The sequence below is a fragment of the Heteronotia binoei genome, chromosome 1 (genome assembly GCF_032191835.1).
Source record: "Heteronotia binoei isolate CCM8104 ecotype False Entrance Well chromosome 1, APGP_CSIRO_Hbin_v1, whole genome shotgun sequence".
Lineage (NCBI taxonomy): Eukaryota > Metazoa > Chordata > Lepidosauria > Squamata > Gekkonidae > Heteronotia > Heteronotia binoei.
Window position 1 is genome coordinate 58,049,956 of NC_083223.1, and position 12,935 is coordinate 58,062,890.

Genomic DNA, 12,935 nt, shown 5'->3' on the forward strand with positions numbered 1-12,935 from the left:
AGGGGTGTGCAAAAATCTGTTTTGGTAAAATTTGGATCCAGGTGTACTCGGGGGCAAAGATATTTGGGGGGCTGAATATCACATTCGGTGCCCAAATCTTATTCAGGAGATATTCGGCTATTCCTGAATATACAGCTCCACTATACCCTATGGGCCATTGAAGTCAACGGCAAAACATAGGGTGAATTGTCTGGGGGCTGAAGGGAAGGATTTGAGGGAGAGGCACCAAATTTGCAGTGTTACTGCAGGAGCCTCTCCCCCAGAAGTTTCAAAAAGATTGGACCAGGGGGTCCAATTCTAGGCGCACCTAAAGAGGGTTCCCCCACCCCATCATTGTTTCCCATGTTGGAGAAAAACTAATTCCTTCCACAGCACTGCATGGGGGTGTCCTGTAGACTATGTTCTTTTGTGAGGTTCTCCTCTGTCATGTCCCCCTGGCACTATGCTCGCTGCTCCTGAGGAACCCCTTCAGGTAGCCACCCCTTGCTACTGGATCCCCTGGTTTTGCCATCTCCTGCATAGATCCTTGGGGTTTTGGGGTGCTGGATTTTAACTGCAGGTATCTCTGGAGAGCCACCCCTCCAGCTCACTGAAAGGGGGGGCTTTGTTTTCCCCTGCCCACCTACCCTGGTACCTTCTACACTGTAGATCCCTGGGGGGTTTTTTTAGGGGGGGCATAGCAATGGAGTGGCCTGATACTCCTGGGGCCTCTCCAAAATTAAGGTCCCCCCAATTCAACCTTGGGGGCCATGGATCTATTGCACCTTCTTTTTTCACTTCCTCCCTTCTTTCTCCACCAGATTTTGGGGTCCCTGGGATGGACTGATTGGCTCCCTAGATCCCCCCAAACTTCTGCTATGGGTTCTGACCAGGCCTGTGCCAGCAGCCCCCTCTGCCCTCCTAGAACACTTTTCTATCTTTTCTGTATTTTCATTGCATCTCTGGCACCCCCCCTCTCATGGCTATGTTACCCCCACATTGCATGCCTGCTGCTCCAGGAGGTCCCCTACCCTGTCACCTTGGCTGTGACCTTGCAGAGCCCCCCATTCCCAAGATATTGCAGGGGTTGGGGGAAGCCCCTGTCCACTGGAGTGCTGTTGTCCTTTAATTCCTGGAGTGATCTCTGTGAGTTGCCAACTCACCGAGCTGGCTGACATAGCCCAGCAGCAATACCAGCCTTTCAAAAGTGCAATTTGCAAATGCAAATACAAATGATTGGCTGTTGGGGACCCCTCTTCCCTTCCCACCCTGATCCTAGGGAAGTGAAGAAAGAGGTGAGTAAAGCCCAAAAACTTTTAAACCCCCTTTCTCTCCACTATTCAGGAGCCCTGAATCCTGCTGAATACTTACTTGGGCAGCTGTACTCGGTGCCCAAATAACAAAAGAGTTTCTGATTTAGCTGTATTCAGCGCTTAATCAGCTGGCAAAAACAATTCAAGGAACTTATCCAATATAAGAAAGACATTTTTATTAAGAAAAACTGGGAGGCCCTGATCAATGCAGCAAAATCAAATAATTCATCGCTTTTTTGGCATACAATTAACCCACTATTGAAAGTTTTCCCCTCAGGAGCTTCAAATCATATTACTGCTGCAGAGTGGGTGGAACATTTTCAGAGGATATATGCCTCTGAAGAGCCCTCTTGCCCCACCCTACGAGTGAAGTTGCTAACAGAGGACATTCCGTCCTGGGATCCAGTTACCTGCGAGGAGGCGAACTCCCTTTTAGGGAGAGTGAAAAGTGGGAAAGCCCCTGGGGGGGATTATATTAGGTCTGATCTACTCAAAGAGCATCGGGATTGGTGGGCTCCTGCAAAAACTTGAATCAGTTTTGATTTCCGCCTCTTCTTTGTAACTGTGCACGCTGTCTCCATTTTGATTTCTTTCTGCACATTTCCCAATGGATGTTTATCCATTTTTCTCGACTCAGCAGACATCACTGGGGTCTCTTTACCACTCTGCTCATATGAATTTTCAGTTTCACTGTATTTCAGAATAAAGGTTTCCATCTGCTTTTGTATCAGCTCTGTTAACATACTAATTTCCTGCTGTAAGGAGATTATAGTAATCATAACATCTTTTTTATCAAACGCTTCAATTTGCAATGCCATTTCTCTACAGAATAACTGAATTTGCTAATCAAAGTTAAAAAGTAGCTTAAAGCCCCAGTTAGTTCTTCCTTCTAAATCTCCTCCAGCCATAAGCTTCTCTCCTGCATTTCAATTGTAGTCGTTTCAGTCTTGATCAAGCATCACATCCATTTCCCTTAAAGGTATATTCTGTTTTTATTCAAACCATATTGTAACCAATTGTTGATCTTATTATAGCTTGTTTAATTGTAATCCAAATCAGTTCGAATATCTGTGCTCAGTCCAATTTAAGTTATTGAAAATTTTCAAGTTTGTTCTTTGTCTTTTTGAAGCCTCCCTTGTGGAGAAGTGGGGGAATTATCCTCCTCTTCCCCTTTCTTTTTAAAAAGTCCCAATTGTTGTTATGTTAAAAAATCCATTAGCCAGTAGTAGTAGAAAGCAGACTTACTTGCATGGTAGAGTTTGAGTGATTAAGGTAGAGGAATGATGCATTAAAAGCTTGTTAAGAGAAGAAAGCAGTGTCAGTATATATGCAGGCGATAGACCACTGCTGACAGCAAAGGATCTATATTGACATTAGATGATCTGGCTGATAGGGGCATCTGGAACATGGCCAGATTGCATCAGCCAGAGTGATGTGACCATGACTCAGCACTAAACCTGACTGGTCACTTACCTAGAGGACATGTATAAATGTACAGTAGTACTCTGCTACTTGTTGGAGGTTGGATGGTGAATTGTGTATGGAGCATTTTGCTAGTCTGTATTATAGTTGTAAATAAATGTATATAGCTAGTCTAAGCGCAGCTGTGTACAAGACTTGATTCCTTTGTGTCTTCAGAAACCTCTCTCACTAAACGCAGAAGACCAACAGGGTTATGGGCCCAGCACGCTTCCGCTGCACCTGAGTGCTGTGAGTAGAGGAGGTGTGTGTTGGAGAAAGATGCAGAAGTGCTTCAGAAGTGAGGGGAAAGCTGTCTCAGTGGAGGAGAACAGCAGTAGCAGAGAAGCAAGTGCTGAGCAGGATGGCTACAGCGGCGGCTATGGGGCTGATAGATAAGCTAACTCCTACTAATTACAATGTGTGGGCATTGTGTATAGAACATTTTCTTAAGTGAGAAGGGCTGTGGAACTGTGTACCAGCTCCTCCTGCGGACCCCACACCTGAAGTTGCTGTCCGGGACCAGAAGGCTCTTGCAACCATAATACTAAGTATATCGGATGATCAGTTGGTGCACGTCAGAGGAAAACAGCAGGCGAAGGAAGCCTGGGATGCACTCAAGGCCATCTACATGCAGACAACAGCTGGCTTGCTGATAGCACTGATGAGAAAGCTGTATTGGAAGAGAATGCTGGCTGGGGAGATGGTGAGAGACCATCTTAAGGCTTATCTGCATGCTTCCAAGAGCTAGAACAGCGAGGTAAAACAATTCCGGAAGAAGAAAAGGTGTATATAACCCTGAGCTCTCTGTACGAGAGATTTGATATGTTGTTGATGGCATTCGAGGGCCAGGATGCTGATAAACTTACTTTAAACTACATAACTGGGAAGCTCCTGGCATAAGACCAAAGGCAGCAAGAGTGCAGAAAGTAGGCAGCCCACGCTCGTCAAAGCCAGCAGAAGCAAGAGCCTGAGAGTGTGGGAGGTGCCTCTAGCTGGCAGCCATCATCGAAGGAGAGAGTGTTGCAGAGCTTCCTTTACATTTCCGTTCTCATTGTCATTGTGGTAGCCCACATGCGTAGTGTAGCAGTTTAGTTCTTTAGCAGCCAGCATTGCCTTTCTTTAAACACCATCTTCTACTAGGCAACTTAGTTTATTTGTCTTCTCATAGCCCATTACATTCCCTCTTGCAGACAGCTCTACAGGCAAGAACACTTTATTGTTTATTTGAGAGTCACATCTCTTTTGCTTAACGTTCTGCCCACCAGACATCATGCTTCCCCATAGTCTAAATCTAGTACACTGATAGCATCAAGGCTCTGTGGCAAGCACATAATTTATAGCTGTGTCAAACCCATACCTCTTTGGAGGCACTCCCTTATTTATTCTGGTTGACACTCTGATTTCAGGCTGAGTGCTCTATGAACCATCAGAGCCTTCATGTCAGAGCTTCGAGTTCTCTGCCACTCCTCTGTTGAGGAAGTCTCTTGTTTAACATTCACATGCCCCTCCTCACTCTGCTGAGACACCGGTAACTCTACACCACTAGGCAATTCATTTGCATGTACCCTGCTCCATCTTTCATCTTCACAGAATGAGGCAGACCTGCTAAATTGCAGCATATTATGCTCATATTATGCTCATCTGCGAATCTGTACGCCTTCATTCCATATCCCAAGAATAGCAATTTCCTTGCTCTGGCACCCCCTTTTCATCTTTTATCTAATGGTACATTGACCCAAGCCTTGAAGCCAAAGATTCTAAGGAAATCTAAGCATGGTTTCTTCCCTTACAGCACCCTGTATGGAATGTCATTTATTGCTTGAGTCCATAACCTGTTTATTATAAAGCACGCTGTCTTCAGTGCTTCTCCCCAGTAAGTTATTTTTAGCTCGCTATCCTTCAACATAGTGTGAAGCATTGTCTGAAGTACTCCCCCTTTTCTTTCTGCTACCCCATTTTCTGCTGGGGCAGAAACATTAGCAATTCTGCAATGTATTCCCTGGTCTCTGAGCCAGGAGGCAGATTGTTTTCCTACAAACACTCCCCCCATATCCATCTGCAAAGCACTTATCCATCTGCAATTTAACTACCTTTGCATACGATTAGCCCAGTATCTGAATGTTGAACACACTTCTGATTTTTGTTTCATGGCATACACCCAAGTAAAATGACCTTGGTCGTCAACCAAGATTAAAGCATATTTGTTTTTAGATACACTGGGGGCATAAGAGCCGATCATGTCGGCATGAATTAGCTGTAGGGGCCTCTCAGAGACTCTGTTGCTTACTTTGGCCACTGGGTAGGCCTTAGATTTTGCCTGCTTACACACATTACAATCAAGAAGGCCACTGCAGGACTTGACCTTTTCACCTTGTAGAATGGCAAGGGTCTTATTAATAGTGTTGTAACTTGAATGCCCCAGCCTTCTATGCAACCTATGAATACATTTGTGATGAGGCTGCTTGTTACATACAGCTTGTGCTTTCACTCCTTTCTGATCCAGCACGTACACATTGTCTCTCAATATACCTCTGGCCAATAGTTTACATGCCTTAAATATTTTACAGTTACTTACATCAAAGGATACAGTAAAGCGTGCCTTTGCCAATGCCAACGCTGACGCATTGTAAATCTGAATGTAATGTTGCTGACATGTTCACTAAAAATGTCACTGTGGAAAAGTTCGTAACACTAAGGAATATGCTGAAACTAGTGATCTGCACCTGAGGAAGGGTGTCAGTATATGTGCAGGCGACAGACCACTGCTGACAGCAAAGGATCTAATTGACATTAGATGATCTGGCTGACAGGGGCATCTGGAACATGGCTAGATTGCATCAGCCAGAGTGATGTGACCATGACTCAGCACTAAACCTGATTGGTCACTTACCTAGAGGACATGTATAAATGTACAGTAGTACTCTGCTACTTGTTGGAGGTTGGATGCTGAATTGTGTGCAGAGCATTTTGCTAGTCTGTATTATAGTTGTAAATAAATGTATATAGCTAGCAGTCGAGCATTCACCTCTTGCTGCCATAATGGCGACCGTGACGGCAGAGCTACCCAATTCAGGGGGAAGGGGATTGTTGGAGCCGAACTTCGCAGACCACCACCAAGCTCAAAGTGCTGAAACCCGGAAGTTGTCCAGTTTAGCCAAATGAAATGCACACCTCTAATAGAGACTTCCTGCTTAAGGAGACAATTAACAGAAGGCAGGAGCTCTTTCCTCCCCCAGTGCCACAGTCCTGTGCTAATCAGTTTTTAGAAGTTATTCTCCCCACTGCTGCTGTGTGACAGGTGAAAGTGAGTCAGGACCAGGTAACTCAGATTCAACTCACTACAAAAATACTGCATATTTTGGCCCTGCTTCTGTTCTTTTGGGCTTATGCACAGTGATACTTCCTCTCAGGCAGGCCTGTAGAAGCAGGAGGGGGCCTGTAGGGGCACAGCCCCCAACTTTACACTGGGGCCCCTGAATTGGGTCCCCTGGTGGCTTGAGGGCTGCAGGGGTCCTTCCCTGGCTCCCCAGCCTCCTCCTCCCTCCCTTCCTCACCATTTCAATTCCTGGGAAGAGGTGGTGGAGCAGCCATAGCTTCCTGGGCTATTTAAAGCCCCTCCACGATCAGCTGATTGGTGGATAAAGCAGTGTTGGAGGCTCATGGCTCCTATGTGGACCCTTCAGTGTAATTGCTATCAGTGCAGGTGGAGGGGACAGCAGAGGAAGGAAGGAAGGAAGGAAGGAAGGAAGGAAGGAAGGAAGGAAGGAAGGAAGGAAGGAAGGAAGGAAGGAAGGAAGGAAGGAAGGAAGGAAGGAAGGAAGGAAGGAAGGAAGGAAGGGCTGCCAAAAGAGCAGCCGTGGCCACTGCACCCCTCTCCTCTCCTCTTCCTTCCCATGTGATCCAAGAAGGAACGGGAAGGAGACGGTGGCAGCCTATGTGTGTGCGAGAGGGACAGAGGGAAGAGAAGTTCGAAGCAGGAAGGAACAATTGAGGGAGTTGTGTGTGTGTGCTTACATGTGTGTAAATAATCATGGCTCATGGTTTTTTTTAAAGGGGTGTGTGTGAGAGAGACTGCTTATGTTCCTGGGAAGCAAGTCGCCTGGTTCTCTGCTCTGGATCTTCTCCCAAGTAAGTCAAAACTATTAGGGGTGGGTGCAAGGAAATAACTTTTCTGAGTTTCTCCTCCTTGGGGAAATCTGAGCAAAAAGCTTACACTGAGACAGTCTCATGTTTGGCAAGCCCGCCTTTTCCCTGCTCTGAGGAAATATTTCTCCTGTAATCTCCTCCTTTCTCTTGCAAAACCTTTCTCCTTTCTATTGTAAAGCCTTGGCAGTGTGCTAAAAGTTGAGAAGCAGATTGGGAGTTTGGAAGCAGCTTTGTGTTCTGCCAGTCCTTGTAGGAATGCCATTGTTGGAAGAACTCAATGTGTCTTCCAGGACGGAAGAATTGGGCTGGTGGATCAGTTTTTGATTCTACAAACAAACAAAAAAGCCTTTGCTGAAGGAAGCTACAGCATTAGCTATATGTATTTTTGTGAAATAAGCAAACAATTGACTTCAGTCTGATTTTCACAAATGCATATCCTACTTCTGAACTTCTGTAGCCATACTTTTATCTTTGCATGGGTAAGTGCATGCATTGCCTTGTCAGCTTGCTAAAGTACTTAGAATCATAGATTTGGAAGGGATTTTCAGGGTCATCTAGTCCAACCCCCTCACAATGCAGGAAATTCACAAATATCTCCCCCTCTTACACACATACTTAGTGACCCCTGCTCCATGCCCAAAAAATGGCAGGGGGAGGAAAATCCTCCAGGATCCTTTGCCAAACAAGCATAGAGAAAAATTGCTGCCTGACCCCAAAGTGGCAAACAGCACTTCCTTGGACAAAGGGCCAGGAGAACTAAGCACTGATGCAGCCCTTCTTCTCCTCCATCTCAAGATCTGCCTAAGTTCACAAAATCAGCATTGCTGTCAGATGGCCATTTAGCCTCTCTTTAAAAACCTCCAAAGAAGGAAGGCCCACCACTTCCTGAGGAAGCCTGTTCCACTGATGAACCGCTCTAACGGTCAGGAAGTTCTTCCTAATGTTTAATTGAAAACTCTTTTGATTTAATTTCAACCTGTTGGTTCTGGTCTTACATTCTGGGGCAACAGAAAACAGCTCTGAACTATCTTTTATAACACAGCTCTTCAAGGATTTGAAGGTGGATGGTGATCACATTGCCTCTCAGTCATCTCCTCTCCAGGCTAAACCTCCGCAGCTCCTTCAACCTTTCCTCATAGGACTTAGTCTTCAGACCCTTCACCATTTTTGTTGCCCTCCTCTGGATACGTTCCAGCTTGTCTATATCCTTCTTAAATTGTGGTGCCCCGAACTCTACACATACTTATACATCTGCCCATCTTGATCTGCTTACAGTTATGTTTAAATCATTCCTAAAATACAGTTTTAAAGTATTATTTACATAGTACAAATACAAGTTCCATATAAATATATAGTTTGATCCCAGCAGAAGCTGAGTCAGGTAGCCGGCTCAAGGTTGACTTAGCCTTCCATTTTGCCGAGGTCAGTAAAATGAGTACCCAGTTTGCTGGGGGAAAGGTGTAGATGACTGGAGAAGGCAATGGCCAACCACCCTGTAAAAAGTCTGCCATGAAAATGTCATGATGTGATGTCAGCCCAGAGTTGGAAATGACTGGTGTTTGCACAGGTTGCACCTTTACTTTTTTAAATAAAAATAGCAATAGTTTATGTTTATATTGTATGTTTGTAAACTAAAATCTAAAATATATTTTAAAAAAATGTAGGCCCACATAGTTTTAAAGCTAGCAACATTTTTGGCTCATGAAGGAGAATTTTGGCTCACAAAACATCACACTTTAGAGGGAACACTGAATAGGATGCCACCAAATTTTGTACAAAGTAAAGCTGGAAGAATTGACTTGATAAGTGATGTTTTGCTGATTGGTGCCATTATCACTGTTTTGTATTTGCTGTTTATATTTCTTTTATGATATTTCCCCCCCTGTAAGTGGAACCTGAGACTTTAAGACCAAGTAGTTAACTGCTTAAACAATGCAATGATAGGGAAAAGACTGAACAATGCTGATGAAAGTCTTTCAAAATGCTTTTGCGGTTCCATTTGTTCCAAAGATTTTGGTGTTCTTTTGTCTGTGTGCATTCATTTCTCCATGTCTGAGTAAGCAAAACACTGTACCAAATTACTTGTCTCTGTGGTGATGGCACTGTTAGCATTCTCCCTGCAAACTCAGTGGACAGAACATATTCATTTAAAACACAATGTACAAACTTACATAGTCAGTAGGTTCCGCAGAGTTAATGAGAGAAGACAGCTTTTGAGAATTGCTTTCTAGTGTTCTGCATCTGCAAGATGTAATGATACTGGGCAGTTGGGTATTGTTTGTCACTTAGACCATTTCCATTATTATGCAACAACAGCAAATGTATGTATCCTAAAGCCGATTTACGTAATCCCACTGAAATAATACTCCATTTGCAAGCAGTGGAAATGTTACCCAACCAGATCTGTTGGAAGTTGTATAATAATATCCCCAGTGTCTATGAAGGAACAAGAAATGGCACAAGAACTTGTGTCCAATCTCCTTCCTCTTGAACTAGTTCAAATGCATAAGCAAAATGGCATGAAAGGGACTGTCAGAAACCTGAAGGGAAGAGAAGGGAGTAAGGGAAGGTCAACTGGAATATAGCAACAACGCCCCAACTGGGGAATTCTCTCCATGCAGAATAAGGTCATTGGGACATCAGCATGGAGTAGACCAGTCAACTCTCTCTGCCTCCCTCCCTCCATTTTTAAACACATTTCCCCATATTAGAACATTCACTACTATAAACGACAAACTTGTCCATTCTCCAGATTCTGAATGTCCCCCAATCATATATCTCAGTATTGTAAAACATGCAGCCTGGGGGCCAAATTAGGCCCCCAGAGGATTCCTATCGAGTCCACAAGCAACTGGCTGTCATCTGCTTCCTTCTCCCTCTCTCTTGCTTCCTTCTGCATAACAGCTTGCTTTGCCAGGTGTTATGTACTGAATTTAAGGTTCTGAGAAAGCTTTTGTGCACACCTGGGTAGCCGCAAGAAAGCTGGAGACTCTGATTGATTTGAACATGAAGCAGCAACCAATGAGTGGTCTTGGTGTGAAACTTGGCTGCTGTGATTTGGTATGGGAATCGTGTGTATTTCTTTTGTATAAATATAAGCAGAGTCTCGGCCCCACCATGTTGTCTTAGTATGTCGTTGCCAATAGAGCATGATCCTGTTTGAACTTCAACACATTGAACCCAGTATTTAACACTGGCAACAAGGATGAGATCCTGTTGAGTCAGCCTATCACTCAGCTGCACCACACACACCGCACACCAAGTTCCAGTGCCCCACACTCATCATGCAACAGATCGTGGCTGGGATCATGGCTATTGCTCCAGGACAGCATCTGCCAGAGTTTGACCCCACTCACCCAGACCTATGGGAATCCTGCGTGGACTGGCTGAAATATTACGTGCTATTCCACAAGATCAAGAATGAGGCGGACAAGAAATCACTCCTGCTCAGCACTTGTGGCATCACTATCCTGCAATTGCTGAAGTGCCTCATCACTATGACCACTCTCAAAGCTGCCTCATACGAGGCCCTGATCACTAACCAATTGACACCCCAACCCATTTAGCCCACTGGCATGAGTTCTACACCCGACAACAGAAGCCCGCTGAGTCAGCCACTGACATCGCCCTACACTGCAAGTTCCAGAACCTGGATGAGGCACTCCTGGACAGGTTTCTGGTGGGGATACAGGACGACAAACTGTGCTGTAAGCTCCCCATCCAGGATGACCTCACCCTGACAAAAGTACTCCGACAGGCCACCTCATTCAAGAAGTCCTACAGAGACCGTCCCACAACAACAGCACATCAGGCCATCACATCATCTGCCTCTGAAGCATCTGACGGTGAGGAGACCCACCAGCTCCATTGTCTGCCTTGCTGGCCTGGGGTCACAACAATCACTACGGACAAGTCAGCTCCAGCTTTGTGCGCCAGCTGCAGAGACCTGCATGAGCACTGGTCCTGCCCATTCTGGAACTCCATGTGTTGGAATTGTAGCAGAGTTGGCCACATCACCTGGGCCTGCTGGGCCATGGGGAATCGTAGGTGCCAGGAGACCCACCAGGAATTGGCAGAGCTGCACACCACATCCTTGAACCGCCTCCAGGTACTGTGTTTGCCCCAAGACATCCCCGACAACATTAAGGTAACAGTATGGATCAACAAAGCCCCCTGCTTAATGGAAATAGACTCTGGGTCCTCTATATCCATTATTTCAGAAGACACCTTGAAGAAACTCTGCCCAAAGGGAGGTCCTCCACTACGGCCTGCCGGGTTCATCCTGAGAGACTTTCAAAAGAACCCGGTCCACATAACAGGGTGGGGCCATTTCTGATTGCAGTTCAAGCATTTTGACGGCATTTTGGACTTGCTGGTGGTGGGAGGCAAGCTCATGAGTCCACTCGGACTAGCCTGGTTTGAACCCCTCAGGATATAAATCATAAGGGTAAACTAGACTCAGCCTCACAGTTTTACACACACCTGTAAGGAGTTCCCCGAGGTTTTTTGATGGAGCTCTGGGCTGTTACACATGTCCCCCATTATCCCTGCAACTTAATCCAGCTGTGCAGCCCATAAGGCTGAAGGCCAGGAGCATCCTGTTCATGCTCAAGCCCAAAATAGAGGCCGAGCTGGACTGCCTCATAGCTCAGGGGGTACTGGAACCAGTCCCTCATGCCCTCTGGGAGACCCCAGTAGTGTCGCCTTTCAAACCCAATAGGGATATCGCATCTGCATGGACTACAAGTGCAGAATTAATAAAGCGCTGCAAGACCACGCATACCCAGTCCCAATTGTCAGCCACATTCTGGCTTTCCTGGCTGGCTCTAAAATCTTTGGGAAGCTGGACTTAGCGCAGGCCTACCAACAACTCCCCATCTATGACAAAACAGCCAAGGCCTAAACAATAGTTACCCACTGGAGGTACTTTAGAGTAAAGCAGTTGCAGTTCAGGATGAGCTTAGTTCCCAGGATCTTTCAGAACTTAATGGACTCTACCTTGAAAGGGATCCCAGGAGTGAAGCCATTTTTTGATGACGTTCTGATCGCCATCCCCACCGCAGAAGAGTTTGGCTGCCATCACCACTCTGTGTTGCAACGTTTCAAGGCAGTTGGTTTGAAGCTGAAGAGAGAAAAGTGTTCCCTGGGCATTCCAAGAGTGGAGTTCCTGGGTTTAGCAATCGATGCTGCAGGCATCCACCCAACCCACAAGAAGATCCATGCCATGGTACAGGCTTCTGCTCCCACTTCAAAGGCAGAACTACAAGCATTTTGGGGCGTCTTGAATTTCTATCATTTGTGACTGTTCCACAAAGCTGCCATTGCAGAGCCACTCTACTGTCGGCTGGACAAGAAGGCTCCGTGGGTCTAAGGAAAGAAACAGGCTGCCGCTTTTCAGGCCATCAAGGACATTCTTGTGTCTAATGAGGTCCTACACCATTTCGATGAAGCATTGCCCATGATCCTTTACAGCTTTCACTTCCCAGAAGGACAAACTGGGCCCACTCTGGGGAAGCTGCATAGTTGCTCCCCCACCACTGCAAAAGCAAGTCTTAGAGGGCCTACATGAGACACACCCGGGGATCATGCACATGAAAGCCCTTGCCATGAGCTATGTGTGATGTCCCGGCCTAGATGAGGAGATCAAGACATGGGTGAAGAGGTGCCAGGCCTGCCAGGTAATGTGACTGGATCCCCTGAATGCCCACGTACACAAGTGGGAGTCCACACGCACCTCTTGGGCAAGGCTACATTTAGACTTTGCCGGCCCCTTCCATGGCCAGATATTTTTCATAATGGTGGACTCCTACACCAAATGGTTGGAGGTGATACCCGTTGCCTCCACTTCAGCACGAGCTGCCATCTGAGCCCTTAGATGGGTCTTTAGAACTCATGGTCTGCCCGACACAGTTGTAACAGACAATGGAACTGCTTTCTCATCTGGGGAGTTCCAGGAGTTCTCAGGACACTATCTAATTTGCCACATTCCTTTCCACCCCACCACTAATGGGCAGGCCAAGAAAATGGTGCATACGA